This window comes from Agrilus planipennis, unplaced genomic scaffold (genome assembly GCF_000699045.2).
Source record: "Agrilus planipennis isolate EAB-ADULT unplaced genomic scaffold, Apla_2.0 scaffold34, whole genome shotgun sequence".
Taxonomy (NCBI): Eukaryota; Metazoa; Arthropoda; class Insecta; order Coleoptera; family Buprestidae; genus Agrilus; species Agrilus planipennis.
The window spans coordinates 1,747,924-1,772,821 of record NW_020439170.1 but is presented as its reverse complement, the minus strand read 5'-3'; the positions used below and the strand labels follow the sequence as shown (position 1 = coordinate 1,772,821).

Sequence of the window (24,898 nt, the reverse complement as noted above, 5' to 3'; positions counted from 1 at the left end):
TGCTATATCATCTACAAATCTAGGCATACTAAGTGGTAAATAAATAATGTTTTTCGAGACAAGAAGAAAAGAAGCTTAAACAATTTGTATTTTGTTAAATTCAACAATTCCGTATGTAGTTACTTCATCGCTGAACTGCAATTGGAAAGTTTTTTAGTATTATCTGCTCGCATGGAGCGGTTACCATATAAATGGATTGTAATTTCCCAAAGACTTCGTAGTAGTTTCCCGCTTGTTTTATGTGGACTTACACACGTGCATTATAGTTCCCTAGTGCTTGCTTTCTCTCCGACATTGTGTGTATACACACTGGCGGAAGATGATCGAAATGCATTAACAGTTTGAAAGGATTGTTTGAATTGCGGCGCGACGCCCGATACGATAGCGCAGCGCGGCGTCGCTGTTTGGTTGGCGCAAATGCGTTCTCCTTCTCGAACAAAGTAAATTTATGAAGATGATTTAAAACGAATGATCGTTTATTTGCACTTTAAAGGGATCGCGGAAAGCTCCGGGCTTGTTTGAAAAAGCTTTCGGTGGTGAATTGTTAAGTAAACTGAACGGTATTAGACAAAGACGTTTCCTTAATATCGTGGTAATGCGATGCGACACTATATGTATACAGAGGCAAAAACATATTGCTTTACGTATTCGTTCATAATTACAAGTCCAAACATACAAGTGTAATATAAGCACTGTCTTTATTTTCTTCATTTTCTTTTCATCATCATCATCATCATAATGTCGTCAGTTCTAAGACTGGTTGGACATGCACCTCCACTCTTTCCTATCCTGAGTTAATTTTTGCATTTCCCTAAAACTAGAACAACCCACATCCTTAACTATTTGCGAACAGTAATTCAATCTAGGTCTACCTCTACCCCTCCTAAGACCGTTTCTGCCACTAATATGTATCTGACTAGACCTTCATGCCTACTAACCTATCTCGCCTATTTCTTATTGACTTCCATAGAGTCCTCTATTCTCTTACTCTTTTTAATACCTCTTCATTTCTAACCTTCTCTACCCACGGTATCCTCATCATTCGTCTGTAACACTACCTTTCGTTCGTTTCTAACCTTTTCTGTTCCGCTGCGCCCACTGTCCATGTTTCGCACCCGTGCAGCGCCGTGCTCCAGACATATATCTTTATCAGACTTTTTCGAATTTCTAAATTAACCGTTGGCGAGCATAGAAGTGACTCCTTTTTATTGAAGGCGACTCGACCCTGCGCTATTCTTTGTTTATATTTCTACTACTCAACCGTCCTCACTTATCTGACTTCCTAGATACCTAAAATCATTCACTTCTTCTAATCTTTCGTCTCCTATCTTTACATTCGCTCTTTTCCTACCTTTTCTTCCCTTGCATACCAGTATTTTTGTTTTACTTTTACTTATTTTCATAGAATACTGTTTTATCAATAAGGCTTCCATTCTATCGAATTTTTTTTTTTTGGAAATGAATAATATTGAGTTTTGATAATATATTCGTATCTTGTAGGGGAGCCTTGTGGATATATTCCAAGATTATAAAACATTACTACCACTATTGTGGAACCAGTGAACAAAAGATGCATATTTCCATAAAATTAATTGATTTTATGTGACTATTATCAACTTAATTTTATCGATTTTATTTGCAAGAAGTTATTAATCGTTGCACTTCGATCTGATAAGTAATCTTTGTATTCTGTAAGGAATAAGACAACGTAGTACCAGTTTTAGTAACTCAAATTAATCGAAAAATAAGTTATACTTTAGCAACGACATCTGAAAAGTTGATCAATAAATAAAGCGGATCCTTTTCAAGATGACAGAAGAGAGTTTTCATTTTTATGATAAAAAAACCTGCATGCTAAGTACTAACATAAATCACGAATTCGCGAGACGGAGATTGAACATGGTGGAGGGAATGGGGGGTGGGGGGGTAGTTTTGCTCCCGTTCTACGGTTGATGGTATGTGATCTCTCACTTTCTGCTTGTACGTATCTCACTACCATGGACTAAGAGAGTGAGATTTTTAGCTCGTTAACCTCTGCTTTTGCCAAACAACTTCCGCGTTTAAATACGTTACATCAAAACGATAATCAATATCTTATCAAGAACATGAATTATAATTCAAAATGTCAGGTGTAGTTGTAGGAGCTAATAAGAGACACGGCGGTATCATTAATCAACTGTGAGTAGTACATTTACTTACTGAATAGAAGAAGGGCCAATTAAGGAACTCTGAATGTGAATTATTTACAATTCAATTCAATTGTATTTTTTATGCGAAACGAACCTGGGCTATTGTTGCAAAAGTAACGAAAATTCATTACGTCATCCATCATTAAAAAAATAACAGAATCGTTTGTGAGTGGTGATTTGTGAAAGCATGTTAATTAAACAGGAACTGTAGTATTTTTGGAATTTTCAGTTAGCCTATACTCATTTTAATGGATTTGATTAAAAAAAAAACATTTTTACGATACTAGCAACTACAAATCGTCTATTTACAGTAATACTTAAATCATTTCTATCTACATAAAATAGTTTCATGAAATTCAATTTATTTCTTTCTTTAATTCTTAAACGGACCAATAAATTTTAAAGTGTTATCTTCATAATCGTAAGGTAGTATTTAAAAGTCACATACTATGAAAAAAAATCTCATGAGATACCTAAATTCAATAATGTCATAAAGTTCAATTATCCTCTTGTTTGTATAAAGCAGGATCGAGATAAAAATGTAAACATACATCAGCATTATCGTAAAATTGTCAGTCTTGGTTTTGCTGATACAGTCTCGTTCTTGGCCTTGATCTTGCGTGTTAAGTCTTGATTTTACTTATTTAATCTGTTTATCATCATTATACGGTCGTCAGTCCTAAGAGTGGACTTCCACTTTTTCCTATTCTGAGCTAATCTTCGCATTTCCCTAAAACTAGAACATTCTATATCCGTAACTATTTACGAACAGTAATCTAATCTAGGTCTACTTCTACCCCTCCTAACTTCTGTCTCCGCCGCCAATACGTCTCTGACTAGGTGTCTTATAATGTTTTTAATGCCGTCTCCTATAAGCAGCCAAGCAGGAAGAAAACTGGGAAAGAAGATACCAACTTTTTTGAGCACTCAAAATGTAATGGTTTTTCACGATGCTCTGTGCTGGAGACCCATTTCCGTCACATCACGGTATGGTATACTGGTTCAGGAGCCCCAGTAGACTAATGTGAATATTATACAATTTCAACAATATTATTATATACATATTTTTAATTCTACATTCGTCGGTGGTTAATAATTGCACTATCCCTTCTCTAGAATAACATGCTCATGGCATATAAGTGTCATTGTAAAGGACCGAAAAAGGGCTAAATTACTAGATCGGGTCGTGGCCACGACAGAGTGTATATCATTTAATTTCTTCTGACATATTTTCAAAGCACTAACTGCTTTCAGTACTTTAAATTCATCGATTTGCAAATTTTGGAGATAAATGGAAGAGGCGCATAATATTTGCCACATTTTATTTATAAATTTGCTACCTTTCGGATTTCGATGCCTTTGTGCAATTTATTAAATTTAAAGCCGATAGCGTCATTCACTGGTTCTTTTTCGCAGTAGTAAAAGTTTTACATGCCAAAAATGAAACAAAAACCTACAACCTGAATTAATCAACCAAAAAATACTGATTAAATAATTTTATAAGAAACACAAATTAAGTTTACGAAACGATGTTGTCACTCATTATCAGTCAAGTAGACATCTCTTTCTTTTTTACCTTTCTGACACAGAATCCAAAAAAATCATGGTTAAAGACCTTTTGACGCAAGAATGGAACTCTTACTTGAATAGTTATTTCAAAAGAAAGTTAGAAATAGTATAATAGTTTATGTCTTTTATGGCTTCTTTAGGAAATTGAAAGTAAAATTTTATGTGCAACATAAATTTGACAGTATGAAGCAGTAGATGGTATCAAAAGGTATCCGAGGGTGCACGCCAATGTTAATTTTTAGTACAATTCAATATTTGCATAAGAGAAACGAGTCGATCTTAGCGATCGTCAGTGGTTCTTTACATTAAATAATGGAATAAGTTAGAAGCACCTGGAGCATCGCTAATGGGGCCGCGGGGAGGCACCGTTCGAAACCAATGGCCCGGAGTTTACGAAAATTGCGAAGAAAATGAAGAAAGCGGCCGATGCGATCAGATAATTGGAAGGTGCTTTTATGGGCGAAACGTTATTAGGTGTTATAGCTCTCCATTTTGTCTATTAACGGTACAGGAGGTGTAATCAAAAACGAAAAGTTCGACAATAAATGACTATCCAGACATGGAATTGGGGAGATCAAAATAACGGAAGAAGAAAGATTAATTAGGTAATTAATTATAAAGTGCGCTTCTTTTAGAAATGCTGTTAAATCATTTAACATAGGTTTGTGTGTTTCTCATTTTAAGTAAGCTCTGGGATTTGGTCCCACCATCAGTAAATTTGATTGAGTATACAGGATTCTTTAGGATAAATGGCAAATATTTTGTGAGATAGTACGAGTAGTACTGACCATTTTGATTAAAATTATATCTGGAAATGCATCGTTTCAGAGAATCGGGGTCTTAAATGTTAGACAAAAAACAATTTTCGAAATTTGGAAAGATATTATAGTAGATCAGTACCAATTAGTTGGTTATGAGCTTACTTATTTGAATAACTGCAAAAATGTATAAAAAAAGGTACTTTTGTCGTTGAATTTAGCTTTTTTAAGTGACCACGAGTATTTGATTTAAGCAATTTCATTTTCGGAAAATCACCATGATGTTCTAGAAAGGCGAAAATGTACTTTTGGGGCATATCACTATAACAACATGGTTTACGATGAGAAATTCGTAATATTTTCCATGAAAAACTAATTTCTATTAAATTCCCTAGGAAATAGTGGTCTAGGTGTTAAACCCTGTATCTCTGAAAGGACACAAATTTATCTGAACTTTTTACTTAGAATGATTGGTAGATACAGGTCGGACCAAAGAAGCTGGCGAGCGGTCGCGCAGGTACTTGCCCATTTATGACCTATTTGGGTAAGTCACTTCGAACCGATACACAAATAAGCTTTCCGTATGCGTAAATTATAGTATTAATACAGAAAGGACAGTATCGTACTACCAAATAATGTACAAACATAACTTACCAAAAAGGAAAAATAAACCTATTGCTTTTGTTTTATAGTTAGTATTCACATTCACTGTCATCATCTCTCTATCACTGTCGCTAATATCAACAATTAGTTCTTCTGTTTGTATGTCTGTTACTTACTCACTTATCTCTGTTTTTAAATATTTAATCTACGCCCCTGATAAGAAATACTGAAGAAAGAAGGCTGCAATCGCTTTACCTAAAACAGCCTACTTTTGTCATCGCGCATCCACGCCATTTTAGAATTTCCGCCGGCTTCCAGCGTCAGGCCTGTACCATCACCTCCTATTGCGATAAATTGTAAAGGGCTTTAGCGGCCAATTGGTGAACTGATGCTGTCATGATTCGGGTCGTCGTCACATTTCGCNATAGCTACAAGCTATCCAAGGATGGTACTATAGAATGTCACCTCAAGGTAGGCCTAGTGGCGTCATCTCTTGGTTAGGCCGGAAACTTATCAATCCACCCTCGTATGGCTAGTTGCGTAGTTTAAACAGTGCATCCATCCATCTATTCGTTGGATCGATCACAGGTGCCTACGTACATAATAATAATGCATCCTGCAGCTGTGTACTTATTGATTATTCATTGGTCCATGTTTGAAGTCAAACCTCTGAGGGATAAATTAATGTATCCCGCTCGATGCCATATATACAATACTGACCACAACATTCTTTGAAGTTGCCCTAATGCACATATACAAATCATATCATCTGTAAAATCATCATTTGTCAATGACATGATGCAGTTCTCATTTTTACATACGCTTTTGCTAGAATTGTAAGGAAATTAGCGACTGACTGTAGGTCAACAGATGACTGCTTCTATCAGCAGAATATATCGTAGCAACTGTAGAAATTATTCTACTTAAGATTTGCTTTCATAGTAATCGCATCCACGCCATTTTAGAATTTCCGCCGGCTTCCAGCGTCAGGCCTGTACCATCACCTCCTATTGCGATAAATTGTAAAGGGCTTTAGCGGCCAATTGGTGAACTGATGCTGTCATGATTCGGGTCGTCGTCACATTTCGCTAATACGAATGACGAGCTTGTTCCAAATCAAGACAGCATCAGTTCTCATTCTTTCCTAATAACGGTGATGACTGCCGCATTTAAAAAGTTTGTAAAGGATTGTTAATACATTTTGTCAAAGTATGAGTAGTCCCAAAATCAAAAATCTTTCGGAGCTCCAAAACATGTAACGATAGATAGTCAGTCGTTAAGGGACGAGGAAGACTCATCATCAAAATTGCAACGAATATGTAATGAAGTGGATACTGTTTCTGTACAGTGCACATAGTTTTCCATATTAGTAAAAACAAAGAAAAATCAAAATCTGCTGGTTTTGTAAATTAAAAAAAAATCAATGTTTGGCAAAACGTTAAAAAGCTGACGTTTGTGGATTAATATGCTGTGTATTGACCTATGCGTTCGGATCAAAGTGATAAAAAGGCTAGCGTTTTCCATTTCGTTGAGGTATGGATTTTGGTTGTATTTATTATGCATTACATCGTCCATTACTCTTTTAAAATATTCTCATTGCAAACGAGCGATAATATCGAATAAAGAGGTTAGATGCGAAGGGTAGGACGGAATAGGGAATGGAAGAAGATTACAGGAGGCGAACACAGCGATTTCCCAACCAAACCCATTCTAGAATATACGAGGGTGGATTGATAAGTTTCCGGCCTGACCAAGAAAAACAAGGTTTTTAAAAATTTTTTTTTTTTATTTCTCAACATAATCTCCTCCAAGGCTGATACATTTCTCATAGCGGTGTTCCAGTCTATTAATGCCATCTCTATAGACTGATTCGTCAAGCTCCTCAAAATAACCATTTACAGCTTCGATTACTTCTTCATTGTCCGCAAATCTCTTACCGCCAAGCCATTTTTTGAGATTAGGGAACAGAAAATAGTCACTCGGGGCTAGGTCTGGAGAGTAAGGAGGGTGCGGCATCAATTCAAACTTTAGATCGTTGATTTTAGCCGTCGCAACGATTGACGTGTGCGCTGGTGCGTTATCGTGATGAAACAAGATTTTTTTCTTCGCCAGATGAGGTCGTTTAATTTTCACCTCGTGGCTCAAACGTTGCAATAAGTCTGCGTAGTATTGACCAGTGATAGTATTACCCTTTGCAAGGTAATCAATGTATATAATACCTCTTGCATCCCAAAAAACAGTAGCCATAACCTTGTTCGCCGAAAAAATTGTTTTTGCCTTCTTTGGAGTTGGTTCCCCTGGTCCAATCCACTGTTTAGACTGTTCTTTGGTTTCAGGAGTGTAGTGGTGGACCCACGTTTCGTCAACGGTTACGAATCGACGCAAAAATTCGCTTGGATTACGCTTATACAATGACAAATTTGCGGTAGAAATGTTTTTTCGAATCAATTTTTGGTCGACTGTTAGCAAACGCGGCACCCATCTTGCACAGAGCTTTTCCATATGCAAATGTTGGTGCAAAATATGTTGCACACGTTCATATGACATCTTACAGGTCTCAGCTATCTCACGCACTTTCAATCTGCGGTCTCCCAGCACTATTTGATGAATTTTTTCGATCATATCTGGAGTTGTGACCTCAACGGGGCGTCCTGAGCGAGGCCCATCAGAGGTGCTCACACGACCCTTTTTAAACTCGGAAACCCACTGCTTAACGGTTGAATATGACGGGGAGGATGTCCCCAGTGTTGAGTCCATCTCTTTTTTAATTTCCTTCGGCGTTAACCCCTTCAAATAAAAGTATTTGATGACAGCACGATTTTCCTGCTTTTCCATTTTTACGAAAACCACAGAGGCGTCTTGTTCAGCGTGCTGTCAAACCTACACTAGCAAGGAGATCGGGCTGAAACTATAGCTACAAGCTATCCAAGGATGGTACTATAGAATGTCACCTCAAGGTAGGCCTAGTGGCGTCATCTCTTGGTTAGGCCGGAAACTTATCAATCCACCCTCGTATGGCTAGTTGCGTAGTTTAAACAGTGCATCCATCCATCTATTCGTTGGATCGATCACAGGTGCCTACGTACATAATAATAATGCATCCTGCAGCTGTGTACTTATTGATTATTCATTGGTCCATGTTTGAAGTCAAACCTCTGAGGGATAAATTAATGTATCCCGCTCGATGCCATATATACAATACTGACCACAACATTCTTTGAAGTTGCCCTAATGCACATATACAAATCATATCATCTGTAAAATCATCATTTGTCAATGACATGATGCAGTTCTCATTTTTACATACGCTTTTGCTAGAATTGTAAGGAAATTAGCGACTGACTGTAGGTCAACAGATGACTGCTTCTATCAGCAGAATATATCGTAGCAACTGTAGAAATTATTCTACTTAAGATTTGCTTTCATAGTAATCACGATTTTCTACCAGCTTTTTAGCCTTAACAATATCATGTAATTTTACTTGATAGAAACTGAAAGCCACTTTACTGAGATTAGCTGCAGATATGAAAAGTCAAACTGTAATTAATAGGTAATAAATTTAAAATGGACCAAGGGTCAATTTATGCATTGCAGAAAGGGTAAGTTCTTTAATTTTCATAACTCTTACAACTATCGCCACTGTTCGCATATATGACAGAAAATTTCAGCATTTCAGACAATTATTGTGTCGGTAAATAGAAAAATTTGTGGTTGAAAAAATTATTTAAAAAAAAACGTAAGTGTCAGATTAAAATTTAACACTCAAGACAAAGACCAATACCAAGACCGGGACAGTCTTGGTCCTGTTTTCTCATCACTAGTTCCTGATTAACTAACTAAAAACAATGCTGAAAAATGTGACCTTCCTATACGCTGGAGTCTATACCTTCAAAAAAATTACCAATGTCGGCGATTCAAATGCTTTTTTCCCTTTGAGTTTCGTAGTATTGTAGTAGTGGCGGTTCTACTTGTGACACGAATATTTCTGCGACTTGGCAAAACAAAATCGTCACACAATAATCACGATATTCTTTAAAATTTTCAGAAAGTTGCAAATTTCTAAAAAACTATTGTTAACAATAATCCTAGAACAACGGAAAGGAAATTGATTTTGCATCGTATGATATCAAAAGAGAATATGACGTTCATAAAAAAAAAGTAGTTACATTTAAATTTTATACCTATATACCTACGCATCATGTGTAAATGATAGGCTTTTCACTATACAAAATAAACTTACTTATTCATAAAACGTTTCAATTCGGTCGTGTGTCCAGCGGCACACGCACCATTATCTTTATAAATACTCGTCCATTGCAACATTATGTAATTCCCCGAGATATAAATGTTCAGTCTCTCAGAATATCTGAAAGTGAGACTCAAGTCTCCGTCTCTCATCGAGTCTCTCTGGTGTCGCTGAGAGACTGTCGAGAGACTATAAAAAAAAACTGTTTAGCGTCTCTGAATTAGAGACTCGAATCTCTCGATAAGTGGTGTCTCGATAGACATGGTTAAAATTTTCTAAGTTCAACATATTTCAGAGATCCAAGTCTTTCTACGAAAGACTCGAGTCTCTCAATTTTTCAGTCTCTTTGTGAGACTCGAATCTCTGAATTAACAATTTTATCGTTCGAGTCTCTCATACAGAGACTGTGAGAGATCCATAAAAAAACCCTGGGCAATAACTGAGAGACTGTGACAGACGCTCTCAGAGACGCTGAAAGACTCTGAGAGACTGAAAATTTTTATCTAGGGTCTTCAAATAGAATGATGGATTATGTGCTGATTGCCGATGTACAAAATTTCCAACATGAACGCTTTTGGCATATGAAAGAGAGTTTGTCAAACGGGACGTGTTTGACTTGTAAATTAAAAAGTTTTATGGAGTTGCCCCCAGAGTCCAAGAACTTGGGTGTGATTTCAAGCTGTCCGGAGTATGCTAAATACCTACGGGGAAGATAAACTTGTAACTTTTCCTGCCTTTGCTTCCACGATACTGCGGTCTATCCACGCAAAGAAACAAATCTAACTGCCAGAAAACTTTCAATTGAACTGTTTGTTCCGGAAAGAACGTAGGCAACTTTCCCGTTTTTTGTACTGATGGGATCGCATGTTGCGTGATAAAAAATTGTTTGAACAAGGAAAAAAGCGAAAATAGCCTGCTTTTGTGTTATAAATAATATTAAATTCTATAAATAATTTTGAATTTAATTCAGAAAAATTATTTACCATGTTGCATAATTGTACGGAGTAAATATATGTTGAAACTGTAAGCTCACACACACCACTTGGTTAGTAGATCAATAAATAGTCAAAATTACAATATATCACAAATCGATTGATCAATCAATTGCTAGAAGTGCGTAAAGGTGGTGAAGCAGTTGCTTATTTATTCGTTCATTACGTGTCTATCATTAAATCATTCTGATGATAATTGTATTAAACAAATGCCTTTTTATAATGTATGTATGAACTTCTATGTCACAGGTACTTTAAATACCTATCCATTTAAATCCATTAAATTACTGTTTTATTACAATCGAATAATTGTATTACTGATTAAAACCTTTTTAAATGAATTATATTAATGTTAAAATTTGAATGCGTCCCGCATTGTTCAACTTAATTAATATTATATTTAATAAAATTATTTTTCAAGTGAAATAAATTTGCTTAGTGTATGACATGGTGGAAAAATTGAATATAAAATTCACATCTATTTAACAGTTTGTAGAGTACTTATTTATTATTTATTTAATTATTACTTATTTTTAAACTGGAATTATTGGTAAAATCATCACTCAAGGTGTTTAAAATAAACAGGTTAGTACCCATATCAAAATGGTATTTTTGTTACCTAATATTATTAATTTTTCAATTCATATTTTCTAATATTTCCCAAACACCGTATCACATAATCGAATTAGCAATTAAGTACCTCGAATAATGTTTGTACTATCTGCTTATGTACGAAGAACCCTTCGGAGAGACGGCAAATATTATTTAGACGGTCTTATACGTATATAAATCGAATTTGTCCCTTTAACTTCATAAATTGCAATGCATAATTTATAGCTCATGAGAATGGTATTTCGGACCGTAATTTCGGGTTTCGTAATCTTGTTAAGTATTTGGGTTTACGTCGGATTTCTCGTCTGGTCTTCAATCTACTTAAGCCAAAGTTACTCTTTGGTGGAACAGTTATTAAGAAATTTAATTAATTACGATGTGTATCGTGAATTTGAACAGAAATTACTTTAGCAAAGCAGATATGTATGTCTTCTAGGACAACTTAATTTTTAAAACATTTTTAAATCACTAAAATATATGTACATATAAGCACAGTATAACCGGCATCTAGCATTTGTAATATCGCCCTCATCAACGTCCCAAGCTATAAGCGAGCCTATAATGTTTATAAACACTAACAACAAACAATTTAGCACAGTAATCAATAAATAATATAAAATTAGAATAAACGACTTTTCCCGTTACAATCCTCATTACCAATTTCCATTAGGCACGTTTTTTGTAATACAGTGTAAACTCTTTATAACGTCACTCGATTTAACGACAAACTCCTTAAAACGTCGAAATTGCTTGACTTTGGTTGGTTTACATTGTGTTCTATACAATATTACACTCTATATAGCGTCACGCTCACTCTATTTAACGACAACAATGCGGCATTATAAATCATTAAGCAGTACTTTCTAAGTTGCCGAAATAGATAAGAACTGCAGCTGTGTACGTTGTTGAAGAAGACGATCCTGTCCCTCCACCAAGCATCAAACAAGCACTTGATGCAGCGAAACTATTAAAAAAATACTTTTTATATAATCAAATTGATCCAGCAGTATCTCAAGATATGAGTAAGATACGTAACAAAATACAATTAAAATATTGGAGCAGCAAAAAACATCAGACGAAGATAACAGGCTATACGCAATGTATGAATAATAATGTTCGTGTGCAAAATGTGTACTATATTGGTAAATGCATATTATTATAGAATAGTAAAATAATATCTTTTATTTCTCTCCATTTAACGACCACTCTTTATAACGCCGAAAAATGTTCAGTCCCTTAAGTGTCGTTATATAGAGTTTACACTGTACTTATTAAATTATTATTGTTTTTTTCTTTTGCTTCTGGTAGAATTACCCGACACTGCCGGGTACTCATTAACCGGTACCCGGCCGGATTTTAAAAAAGTGCCGGATCCGACGGGTACCAGATGCTTTCGTGCCAAAAAATTTTTTGCAGGAAAACATTAGATTTTACCCCATTGTACGTGGCGATAGGCGGTAGGTGTACGTAGTTAAAAATGAAACCAATTTTTGTCGTTCCCGTCGCGTCAGTTGCAATCCCACCCGTTGATGTGCCTTCAGGAGGGTGCGATGTACTCTTGAAAGAAAAATGAAAATAGTCACGAAGTTTGCATTCCAATTAAGTAAACCACCCTTCCCGGCTCTTCTTTCTTTCGCCCCTTACGCACGCCTCACGTTGCGCCAACAAATAACACCGTTGCTTGGTGAAGAATGTTATTATTATTTGTTCTACTTAGGGGGTAGATTGTACTTTACCTTAACGAACGCGAATACAGGAGTGAATTTCAAGGCAAAAAGATACAGAAAGGGATGCGACCAACCAACGGGGTAGAACGTACTTAATACAAAAAAAAATAATAAAAACATTCAAGTAGGGGAAACTCTTTTTATTTATGCAGTGCGAGATTGAAGAATGTGCCTTCGGTACAAAAGAAAATAATACTTGAAGTGCTGCTAAGGGAGACCAAATGTTTGGGGGTATCATGCAAAATAAATTACAGTGATGGCTCGATATTTTGGAGTAGTTAAGACACGGACGATGGACGATCCATATTATCAGTAAATCCGGATTAGGTATTGCAGGAATGAGTCTTCAATAAAATCATAGGCTGTCAAACATTTAATTAATAATTCTAATAGTTTAACTCCCCATTATTGCTTTTTATGTTTGAAATTGACGGTCAGCGTCTTCACTACATAGTATTAAACAAAGTCGCTTACCCGCTGCCTGTCCCTATGTATGCTTAAATCTTTAAAACTACTCAACGGATTTTGATGCGTTTTTTTTTAAAAGATAGAGTGATTCAAGAGGAAGGTTTATATGTATAATACATGCATAATATACTAGGTAAACACTGATAATTTTAGGGATTTCTAATGTGATGTCGTAAATAAACACATTTTTTGCGCTTACATTGCAAACGCTGGCTGAACCCTACGAGATAGATCAAAATAATGTACTACAATATTGTACATCTTAAAAGGGTCTACAAAAAAGTCCGGGTTGGTATATGTCTATCTCTTAGGGATAACCCACAATAACCATTTTTATCCTTTACTTTTTATGAGAAATAATGACTTATTTACGAAGCGATTGTAGGCAATACAGCATTAATTCTTATCCGATTAAGTACCTTAAATACATTGTGCATTTAATATAGATCAATATGGCCCTCTACAGCATGTAATTTAAATGAATATTTTCGAACATATTACAGATTTAAAATGCAGGGACATAGCGGTTGCGGCGGTACCGGCCGGGAGGCCGGTTTGTATTGTCTGATGACAAAAAAACTGTGAATGTTGTATATAAAGACATTCTGTAGTATATTTAGTATCTTCAGGGGGTATCTTTTGAAGATTTCCCCTTTTCGATATTAATCTAAACAAAACAAAAATATATTTAGTATCAGCATTGCACCCGTGCGAAGCTGAGACGGGTCACTAGTGTGTAATAACTTAGTTGCCATATTAGTTTAGAGTAGACACTCCAGGGATTCCCCAACTTAACTAGTTTTAGTTTTTTAGTTTTTTACCAAGAATTTTGTCCGAGTTACAAGGTAAGATACGTAATTCTGTGAACGTGTACAATATTTTTTCAACCCTGTCGATCTCAAAATATCACCTACTTCCCCAAAAACAGTCCTAAACTAACCGAATTCTCATGATCTTTTAAATAAACAAAATTACATTACAGAGGGCTGAAAAAAAATTTACAAATTTTCCCAAGTATTTTGCAAAGTTTAGCTAGATTTATTAACCATGTTTGCAATATAAAAAAAATACAAGCTACTTCAAATATATTTAGAAACTTCCTTTTAAAATATGTAATTGTAATTTGATCATCTTCGATATTACTTTAAGTAAAGTAGCATTTAATCATGATTATCTTACTGTGTAGGTACATTTTAAGGTAACTTTCATATTACACAAACTTAGCAAAGTAATAGTAAACTGATGCTGCGATCCATTTCACAAAATAGCCCGTTAAATTTTACACTTAGTGTACTATTACAGAAATTCGAGCCCATCAAGTCCGCTAAGTGATGCCCTAAATCATAGATGAATTGCAGTTCCCCAAAACTTGTTCACGTTGGCGTCGTATTTTCTTACGACGAAGGGTTCGCGCCTCGGCGTCATAATGTTATATTATTATTAGATTTAGGTTAGGACGAGAGAGCGAAGCGCGAACTGCAAAATAGCGGAAACGACTCTTTCCGAACGGTCCTTCAGTGACTGAGGGCGACACAAATTTTGTAGCCATGAAAAACGCAGGCGAGACCCGGGCCTCGTCGTGGTGAGAGGCTGGCCTGGGGTCATTATTGTAATCTACGAAGGCAAGGTCCCGATGAAATGGGGTCATTTAATACCAACTGAACAAAGTCTTGGATTATTTATGCGAGGCACTTCTGATTCCAATAGTGTGAGAGATTATAAAAAAAAACACATGTTGGGATCCGTCAAATGGGAGGAGTCTAAAAACATGGCGCCGATTAGGGAAAATTTATCGTAGTTCCTATAGTGTAGCGTGGAGTTTCCAAGTTTTTAAATTACGATAAAATGATAAGTATTGACACAATATGTGATTGGGCTGACACAACGCATCGGAAAGGAAATTTCGTTGAAGGTGAGCGTGTTTTTAATGCCAATCACATTATAAAATTCGGAAATAACAAATCCGGAAGCTAGCCTTCTAATTCCGTCAAGTTTACTGCCTACTTTTTACAAACATCGGATTAAAAAGTGATTCACGTTATATAATTGGTGAGGTGATTCTGGGTGATTTAAGCAATATCATATCAATGACTTGCACGTGCAAAGCCGATTTAAGAGAACGTTGCAAACACATTATTGCAACTTTGTTGTATTGCAGCAGGTATAATTACCGAGATATTACAATTTTTGGAAGGTACTACAAACGTCAACTTTTCTAGAAATAACTCCAATAAGATACCGCTCAGGCAAAAACTATGCTTAACAAACTGGACATTAAAATTGACGCTGAATTCAAAAATGTAATGATATACAGGGTGTTCCATTTAAAAGAAGACAGCTGATGTATATTTTCGGTATATCCAGAAGTCCGCCATCTCTGAAATTATTTTCCGCAGATGGACCATATGACCACGAACATTTTTTATTGGAAACATTTTCTTCCACTTTCATCGCCAAGACCGCTAGAGAGCAAGGCGCGCTTAATGGCCTACCCTGTATGTATTAGATATAGGTAGAAATAGTAGGCAGAAGGTAGATGGATAGGCTGATAGGACATTATCTCAGTCATGAAGGTATAGTCAGAGACATATTAGAAGCAGAAACAGGAGTTAAGAGGAGTAGAGGTAGACCTAGATTAGATTACTGTTCGCAAATAGTTAAGGATGTGGGATGTTCTAGTTTTAGGGACATGCGAAGATTAGAGTGGAGGTACGTGTCCAACCAGTCTTATTAGGGTTGATGACCCTATGATAATGGTGATGATATTTTAAAGGGCAAGCAATTTACTATGTCGAATGTGTATCCGCTATATTAGTTTTATGCTTAAGAACGTTTGTTGATAGGTTAGGCTAGGTCAGGTTCATTTATAATGTGGAATTGACCATCATGTGTTACACGTCGATGATTGTTTTTGCTTATTTTACAATGATAGGGTAGAAGGGGGAAATTCTGAATGTCATGTTCTACCTGCAACCCTGGTGTATAAGGAGAACTGGTGATCATAAAAAGAGTGTTTCAAATACTTACCGATTATTTCTAGCTGTTTTCCAAATCCGATATTAAGGAATCCGTACCGCATGTTTACCTGTAAAGAAGAAAAAGGAATTCTTTAATAGTTGCAACTGAAAATAATTTACGCCCAAAAAGTATTTTGCAATAAATATGACTTGAAAGATAAAATGATTAATATTTTAAAATCTCGACGTGAGGATAAAGAAATGCTGTTAAGGGTGTTGACTGAAAACCAAAGTTTTAGATAGAGCCTTGAATTTAAAATAGAGTATTAAAAATTAAATAAGTCAACAACAACTGCTTTTAAAAATTTATCAGACTATCTTAACGAACTTTTAGAAGAGGTGTTGTTTTCAATATTGTTAGAAATACATGGTGTTACATCGCCGTTTGTCCTGGCCCATTTAGTTTAACAATATTTAGATTTTGGATTACATTTTTGTTTTCATAAATAAGCATTTAATTTTCAGTGAAAAAGTGTACTTTAATGATGTATTTCGGAATTGTTTGTAAAAAACCTCTGTCTTACTACAGGCCGTACATATAAACGTTCCAAAGGTTGGTTTTTTGACAAAAGTTTCGCTAGCTGTGTGTAACGAGTCAATAAAATAATTTTAACTAATTTATAATTCTCTAATGGGATTTTAATCTATACATTGTAAATTGCATAAAATCAATAAGTTTTAGGATTTCGCAATTGCTGATATTTTCTGATAAATTACCCAACAACTATAACATCCTCTGGGTATGCCTTTTGTATTTTAGTTAGATATTTATGTGCTCCGTCAAAATTCGAAAGCGAACAGAGGAAAATCCCAATCGTTTATCTGGATTCAGAATACTTTCGACACACAGAAGGGTCGACTTTTGTCAAACATTGATTCACCGGAGCGATCTAGTTAGCTGGGCCCTTTCTGCTACTCACTCGACTACTTTTATTGTTTTTATACCCGAGTTCATATACATATTTACCTATTTCACATTGTCAGCTGAATGGCAAGCAACTTGGCCTGATTTCGTTTATCAAACGAAACGAACTAAACGTCAAGTTTGTTTTTCTCTCAAGAACATCTCACAGCTGAGCTAAAAAAATATTATATATGACAGCTGAAAGACGGCAACTGTTTTTTTCTTTTAAGGATTCTTGATGCTACCGAAAAAGTAAAGTGAAGACTACTTTCCCAGTTTACAAATTTTTCCTCTTTGTTTCCAACCAAAGCTGGAGAATTAAATAGAAAAATGGAAGACAGATCGTAATTCCTGTTATTCATAGTTTTTGTGCGTTTTATTTTAAAGTAATAATTATTATCTGCTCAAAAAGAAGCGTTTTAAATAGTAAAGGTTAATAAAAAGGAATTATTCTTTGTTTAGGAGAAAAATAAATTGAAATCGTCAGTTTGACAGTTTGTGTACCTTTGGTTAATTTAGAAATTAATAAAAAAATATTTAATGGCTACCTGAGACATGAAAAGCTAGGCAGAGATATATTAGAAGCAGAAACAGGAGTGAAGAGGGGCAGAGGTAGATGGAAAGCCAAGTGCGTGAGAAATCATAAGAAAACTACAAGCGCCCCCTAAAAGTCTTAGGTAAAGTATGGACGGTCTCTTATGCACGCTCTGCCACTGAGATGCATGAATGTTATTTCGTTTGTTTCATGTTTATTAAGTAAACGGTAGATTGGTTCATTTAAAGCTAGAGCAGCTTGCTTGATGGAATGGGAATCTATATCCGGTTCCGTTTGCCGACGGAAGTGCCGTTTCTTGAAAGGAGTTAAGCTCTTTATAGTCCTCGGGGGTCAAATAAACATCCAGAACGTAAACCCTTCATTGCGAGGCACCATCACGTACTTTAAATTTATAGTTGGTTTACATGTTACTAAGCTATAAACGACTGATGCGAAGTAAAATAATGGACGCATTGAAGGCTTCATTCTGTTTACGGTAAGTAACTATAAATCCTTGGAATACTGAGATTGAAGCGTGTCAAAATAAGCGAATAATGGAAAAGTAAAATAAACTTCAACAGGGAATGCACTCGGCCATAATAAAATCGTATTACGACTGCAGTTTGAAATGCCCATTTAAAATATAGATTGAGTAGAGGCAAGAGCAAGACCATGATATAGTCTTGTTCTTAGAATTGTCTTAATACATGGAGAAAATTTACCTAAATATTAAAGAGATATTTAAAATTTATCCCACTAGCCCATTGCTTCGTAAGCGAAAATAATAAAAATTACAATTTGTACCAGAATTTATAATCGAAAATTGTAATTTTTGCGTTGTCATAAAAATTAAGCTTTCTCCTTGAATTCTTGAACTTAAGCTTTAAGAGCCCTTATGCATTAAAGAATTTTTCTTATTTAACCCTTATCGTGTTGGTTTGAAGATAGTTTGACATTGTTCTTGTAAATATGGTTTCGTTCCTAATCTAGTTTTAGCGATTTCGGTTAGTTGTAACTGTCGAAAAAATTCCGTTCCAAATGAAAGGCCTTTCAGCAATGTCATAAAATACGAAAGTTGAAGCCACTAAATTCGAAATTTATAAGGAAAAAGAGAAGTAACTACTTAATTAATAATATTTCACACGTCAATTATCGCGAAAAAACGGAATCCAATTGCCTTATCTTTTCATTAAAAAAAAAAATAGACGAGGACGTCTTCCAATCGGAGTGTTTATACGTAGCTGCCAGGAAGCGAGTGGAAGTGGTGACCTGGAGCGACGGGCTCTACCGGCTTAAGGGGGTCACTACGGGATGCCATTACGAAAACACTTAAATCAGATAACGTGTCCATAATAGTGATTCGTTTTCGACGGAGTAATTTTATCCGTTGCTTTGGTTGCGGCGAACGGACGTTGTCTATATACGAAGGGCCAGGCATCAGGCGAAAGCACTTGGAATTCTTCTGCTTCAACGAAGCCGCTTTCTTCCGATGCGGAGGTTGTGACGTACATACATAGTAACAGAAACGGCGTATCCCGACCGTCAGACCTATAAGTCGTTTTTCAATCGACGAATTGATCAAATGCACAGACCTGAATTTTAAACATTTCTTTTGGGAAGAAAATTAAGGATTTCGAAATGTCACTGTCAATTACTTATTTTTGGGATCTCCAGTCCTGTCTTTTCAACATTATTTATTCACCCGTGATGGTCATCCGAGTTGCAGCAAATGAGCAGTTGTGATACGTAAATATAAGGTTGTTGGGAAAGTCATTTCGTTTTTTTTTGTGGTTTTCGTATAATAAACAAATACTTTATTAAATTATATATTGACCGTTCTGGTCCAACACCTTTTGCCATCTTTCTGGTAGTAGCATAATACCACGCTCATAAAATTTTTGGTCTTTGCTGGCAAAAAACTGATCGAGGAGGTTTTTGACCTCCTCATTTGAGGTGAAGGTTTTACCGTCTAAAAAATTTTGGAGCGACCGGAACAAATAATAATCCGATGGTGCCAGGTCTGGAGAATATGGTGGGTGTAGCATTGTATCCCATTCAAGCTGTAAAAGCTTTTGGCGAGTGACCAAACTTGTGTGAGGTCTCGCGTTGTCTTGGTGAAACACTACACCTTTCCTGTTGATTAGTTCTTTTCTTTTGAAATGCGTCATTCAGTTTGTCCAGCTGATGACAGTAGACTTCCGAATTAATCGTTGTGTTATCCGGTAAAAGCTTAAAAAAAACGATTCCTTTAAAATCCCACCAAACAGACAGCATCACCTTTTTTTGGTGAATATCGGCTTTGGAAATGGTTTGAGCCGGTTCATCTTTTTTGCTCCATGACCTCTTGCGTTTGACGTTGTTGTATACAACCCATTTTTCGTCCCCAGTGATGATGCGCTTCAAAAACGGATCATTTTCGTGACGTTTGAGAAGCGAATCGCAGACGTCAATGCGGCGACACAGATTTCTCTCTGCGAGAACATGGGGAACCCATACATCGAGCTTCGAGGATAATCCCAGGCCTTTCAAGTGGTCATAAACTGTTGAATTTGATAAATTTAACCTCAATCCGATCTTACGTGTTGTTATTCGCCGGTTCACATCAACTAATGCCTTTATCGCGTCTTTATCAACTTCAACCGGCCTTCCCGAACGTAGTGCATCTTCGACATCAAAATTGCCGGATCGAAATTTAGCGAACCAGTTCTGGCACTGGCGTACTGTCAACGCACCTTCTCCATACACATCAGTCAATTTCTTTCTGGCTTGAACAGCATTTTTACCCTTTCTGTAGTAAAACAGTAAGATATGTCGAAAATGCTGCTTATCGCTCTCCATATTTAAAAGGGCACCAACCAAAAACTACTGCTTAGAATTAATTGGAATTTTTCACACACAAGCCTTGCTATATGAGCTCTCAAAGCATATAAAAATTATACGGCTTAAATGTGAAGTTGGGTGCAAAAGAATACAATTAAGTCCTCTGTCGGGAAAAAACGAAATGACTTTCCGAACAACCCTATACATTAAAACTTTGAATATCAGTGAATTTGTACAATGGGCCTTCAAGTATAAAAAGTGTCTCCCACAAGTCTGTTGTCATCCCCACCAGGGGTGGACAGACCTTACGGAAGTTTGAGAGAGTTTACCCTGGCCCCCCCACCATACAGGACCCTTGCATGCCTAAACATAAGCTTTTTAACCCAATAACCCCGAGAAAGATAATGTTTAACATATAGGAGAAAAAGCAGACAAGGTGGTGGTATTCTTACAAAAAACCTGCAAATTGGTGAATGCGCTTACCATAAAAAGGTATCATTCGAAGAAGGGATCTCATTAACAATTGAAAATCTTTAATAAGCATGTCTTTATTGAGAAATTACATGCGTATTGTGATAATATACTATACTATCGGAGAAAAAACTATTAAAATATCAAATAACTGACTTTTCGTAGGAAAGTAGTCTAAAAATATTTTTTACGTTACTTATAGTTTTCGCTTTTAAAAATATAATTTTCTTAAATTAATGCCAGTACATTTAGTGGCTACCCTAAACACGTTGCTTTAAGCTAAGACTCTCATAAAATGTAAATACGCTGTTAATAGCCCTGTAATGGCCTTCAAAGCTTCTAGTTAATGTCTTCAGAATTAATTATTAAAGATGGACAGTTTAGTTTCTACATTATGCATTAACCATTGCCTATTAAAGTTACATAGTAACCATTTTTACTTTACCATCTTAAATAGGTACACAGTTTATATAATCTTTTTAATATTAAGTACCCCCGTTTTAAACTTTACTCGGAGAGAGTTTGACCATTGTGGTAACAGAGACTACGTCGCACAATGTTTTTACAAAATTTCAATTCATATTATTATCCGTTGTTGATTAGCCTTTTTCTATTGTTTACTTATTTCCCCTGTCTTTATTTAAGCAGCTGCCGCATTTCTCTGCTATTGCTTTGTTCTTTAATAGTTTGAGGGAGACCTCGATATTGGGAAACGTAATAAATATATACAATATGTTTTATATTCATTTGAAAGAGATCTATTTAAGTAGTTCATCCCATGTTGTACATTACTATTTACCTACTTCATTTTTAGGAATTTCACGAATTTCATTAAATTATAACCGATTTTATTTAAATAAACTGGTCTTAAATTAATTTTCATGATTATCTCCCTTGAGGCCGAATAAATGATAATTTTTAAAGCGATTGACCATCAAACAATACTTGTAATGTGTGACCCAAAACGTATTACGATCTATCCACAGATAATGCTGCGCAAATCTCATTCATCGCCTTTAAGATCTGATGAAAATTATCAGTGTTTTTCTACTATATTATGCATGTTTTATACATATAAACCTTCCTCTTCGATTACTCTATCTATTAAAAAAAACTGCATTAAAATCCGTTGCGTAGTTTTAAAGATCTAAGCATACATAGACAGACAGCGGGGGAAATGCGTTGCATGATTTCGTTACATAGCAACTCGCATGAAACGAACTTACTCTACCGTGCGTAAAGAAGTTTCACTTCAAAAATTTTTCTTTTACTTTTTTATTTTCTTTTTATATATATTTCTTGTTTGATGTACTCACTCAACAAATTATAATTTTACTTTATAAGAGGAATTCAATTCCGTATATTAAAGTTGAAATAAAATAAGAAATAATGTGATGTCACAAAAGTAGTCGATCTTTCCGTGTTGCACTTTATGGCGACTCATTCGATAAATTTGCAGTTCAAATATCGACACGTTATAGTAAAATAAATTAGCAGAGACGACATGACAAACGAACGTTATAAAAAGCCGTTGGAAACGGAGGAATTTCCCGGTTGTCATTTATCAGTCTAGCGTGAATCGGTTGGTACAATTGCCGCTACCACTGCGTGACCGCATTTGCGGTGAGTTACGACGCATGTTAATGGCGGTACGGTATTCAACTCTTTAACTTGACCCTACCGACCGTAACTCACCGAATGGACGAACACTTCGGTTACTGTTTACTGTGGTAGCAGTGGTAGTTGTTGCTGTTCGCATGTACACTATCGAAACTGTTAATAACGCCACCAGGATCCTGCTCATCCAGTTCAATTGAGCGGTATCGACGTGAAAGGAAGATGTACACTGTGCATCCTGGAAGAGTAAGCGATAACTGATGACTCACTTCAAACGAACAGGGAGTTGTTGCAAAACCACAGTCGAAAGTAATTGCTATCTATCAATCTTTACTACGTGTTATATTAAACAGAAGGAACGAAGAACGAATGATATGTGCGAAAAAACAAGTACCATTATTTGTGTATTCGCCTGTCTTCTGTCTTCATTTTGCTATCAGTATATCCATGTAAATTATTCTTTCCATTGGTTGTATACTAACAACTGTGTTCTACAAATTCCCCAAAAATCCCATGTAAATTATTACCGAGCAGGTCTAGCTGTCTAACTAAGGACATCGCATCGGTTTGATTCTGGATCTGCCTGTCGTAACCCAAACTTCTCCTTAGTTTCCTTTGCCAATTTTAATGGATACTGGAGCAGTAATACCTATTCCATAAATAACATTCCACTTCTCCCTTATCATCATTTCGTCCGTTTCATCTGCATCTCCATCCATACTCCCAATTCCTAATAGCAGACATCAGAAAGAGAGTATTCCGTCATACCTTCTAGTTTTACACTAGATTGTAGATCGGGGGAACTGAACATTAGCAACTGTTTGGTCTAAAATAAGTTTGGTCCGATACAATTTTTCGTCTTTTATTCTCAATAAGTCTCTGTGAATGTTTTAAATTAAAAAAGATAAAAATGTATTTAATGTTAATCAGAAAGTGCCTTGACATTTCACTGATTACCTCTGACCATAGCACCATTTTCTCTGGTCGTATTTTCATAGACAAAGGCAACACATTCTGCACTAACTGTATATATGCCTATATCATGCAAAAATATAGCGCCTAACTTTTACTGAATGCTCCTGATCACAGAAGGTGTAATTTCCCTTAAACCCTACCTCCATATCAAATAAAAATAATAAGCCTTTCGTTGTTGCTTTCCCACGATTGATTCGCAGATGATTATTGAATATCAATTAGCATAACAGTTTATACCGTTATCAATATCTTGAAACAATGTTTTCGATTCTATAATAATTGATAAATTGTTTGCTCTAGGCACTTGTCCACATCTAGAAGCTTTCGATTGCCTCCACTCCTCTCCGGGCTTTAATGATTTCCTTTTTTTATCTGTTTTTGTTGATTTTTGAAAATGCTAAGAAATTAGGAATAAGGTTTCGCATCATGTTATTGAGACGTTTCATATTGTTTGGTTCTGAATCAATCAGAAAACTTGTTGCCCTCTTGGTTCTAATTTCTTTACATTACGAAGCAGAAATGGATGCTACTATATTCAATTCAACTGCCTTTAATGATATTCAAACCTATCATTTTTCGATGATTAATCTTTAGCGTGCGTATTACATATTTACGTATATGCCCCTTTATGGATTAAAAAATTGAAATTTTTACGTAAACGAAAACAAAAGGAAAAAAGCAGAAATAAAACCATAGACGGGATAATAGCGTTCAAATATTGGTCAAAGTTTCATTGTTCCCATGTTTATACGACTGAACAGGAATTATACATTTTTTTTCTTCTATTTTTAACGATGATGGGGGAGATGACAGATAGATTTTCGTTGTCGGTTCGGTATCCCTTGTGGTGATAATTCCTGGATTAATACACGAGTTTCGTGACTGATTCGACAAACATTTTCGTCGGAAAATGAGCGGAACGTTCGCGTCAGGAAAGTGAAAAACTGTGTCGCGGTGGCAGAATAAAAAGGAGTTCGCGCAATTAATCTGGCTCAAATCAACGAGCAAATATTGTTAGCGGTGAATAGCAAGCAAGGGGTTGATGGTAGCTGGTCGTTACCCTCCTCCACGAGAGGCGTAAATTAATGTTGGACCGGCAGGCATGCAGTGGTGCCGATTCATGTAAATATTCTGGAAGTTAACCGCGCAAGAACCGACGAGGGGTTGTAATTTATTTATTCCAAGCCAAATATTTTGACCTGTTTTTTTAGAACAGCGCCAAAAAAAAAGAGAATGGAAGCGTTGTTTATTAAGAGAAAGAAAAAATTAAATCTAAGGCGCCTTTATTTTTAGGGTTCAAATAAATGAACTAACTTTTTAGCATCTCGAAACACAGTGGAGGGGAATTATAAGATATAGAATTTTATAAGAGTCAGAATTTATTATATATCTAGA

General features: G+C 35.8%; 1 protein-coding gene and 1 long non-coding RNA gene across 2 annotated transcripts in view; one reads left to right on the top strand and one right to left on the bottom strand.

The window, feature by feature from the left end:
- The window catches only part of LOC108735134, a 478,298-nt gene that overhangs the window by 191,476 nt on the left and 261,924 nt on the right, over positions 1-24,898 (bottom strand). Inside the window, exon 5 of the long non-coding RNA XR_003231814.1 lies at positions 16,192-16,249. This is a non-coding gene — a long non-coding RNA (uncharacterized LOC108735134). The remainder of the gene's footprint in view (positions 1-16,191; positions 16,250-24,898) is intronic.
- LOC108735133 (hemicentin-1-like) overlaps positions 1-24,898 on the top strand; it is a 283,534-nt gene that overhangs the window by 39,456 nt on the left and 219,180 nt on the right. The gene's annotated exons all lie outside the window — the stretch shown is intronic.